Source organism: Mus pahari, chromosome 19, assembly GCF_900095145.1.
Source record: "Mus pahari chromosome 19, PAHARI_EIJ_v1.1, whole genome shotgun sequence".
Lineage (NCBI taxonomy): Eukaryota > Metazoa > Chordata > Mammalia > Rodentia > Muridae > Mus > Mus pahari.
The window spans coordinates 189,126-190,558 of record NC_034608.1 but is presented as its reverse complement, the minus strand read 5'-3'; positions in this window follow the sequence as shown (position 1 = coordinate 190,558).

Here is a 1,433-nt window from a genome sequence, read left to right as displayed (position 1 = left end):
TGAGCCATCTCTCCAGCCCTCATTTGTTTTCTTGAGACAGAGTTTCTCTGTGTAAAAACCCTAGCTGTCCTTGAACTTGCTTTGTAGACCAGGCTTAGCTTGGAACTCACAGAAATCCACATGCCTCTGCCTCCTGAGTGCTGGAAGTAAGGCTGTGTGCCACCACACCTGGCTTTAAAAAAAAAAGAAAAAAGAAAAAAAAAAGTGGATACTGGTTTTGCAGAGGACCCAAACCCACATAGGAGGCTGAAAACGCCCTTGTAACTCCAACTCCAGAGATTTAGTGCCCTCTTCTGGCCTTCTGTGGCCACTACACTCACAAACTCATACCCAGATCCTACAGACCCACGTGAACACACATCATTTAAATAAAAACAAATCCTTTAAGAAATGGACCAAGGAACTGAACAAAGAGTTCTCAGAAGAAGAAATACAAATGGACAATGATTTTTTTTAAATATTCAGTTTCCTTAACCATTGGGGAAAATGCAAAGTAGAACTACTTTGGTATTTCATTTTACCTCAGACAAAATGGCTATCACCTAAACAAACAAATGGATGGATAGATGGATGGATGGATGGATGGATGGATGGATGGATGGATGGATGGATGGATGGATGGATGACAGCAAACGCTGATGAAGAATGTGGGGAAGGAGAGCACTTATTCACTGCTAGAAGTATAAACCATGCAGCCACTATGTAAATCATCCTGGAAGCTCTTATAAAAATAAAACTATGACAGGACATACCTATTTCACTCCTAGCTGTGTACTCAAAAGATTCTGGGGCTGGACGTGGTGGCGCACGCCTTTAATCCCAGCATTTGGGAGGCAGAGGCAGGCAAATTTCTGAGTTCGAGGCCAGCCTGGTAGTGAGTTCCAGGACAGCCAGGGCTATACAGAGAAACCCTGTCTCAAAAATAGATAGATAGATAGATAGATAGATAGATAGATAGATAGATAGATAGATAGATAGATAGATAGATTCTGGAACTGAACTATGACCCTGAGTTATGATCTTACAGAGTTTTAAAGCCCCAAATCCACATACATCTGTGTCATATTATTTCACCAATGAAGACTTAGGGATATGTGATTTTCTTGGGAACATATCTTTGTTGTACATTTATCCTGCTCCCATTGGTCCGGGGTATTCAGCTGTGGCAGAGGACTTGCTTGTTAAATATTCATGTCTATACTTGTCTACCAGGATGGGACTTGTCTAACATCCATGTCTTAACTTGCAACTAGGATGTCAGTTACCCACGTCCATGTCTCTCTCTGCCTAGTAGGATGTCAGTTCCCAGGGAGGTCTTGGGAACTTAAGCTTTACTTGATCACTATTCAAAGGAGAAATTTTATTCCAAATAGATTCTTCTATTGATGCTGTTGTCTCTTTTATGTTGGGTCCATCTTTTATGTGGTCCATTC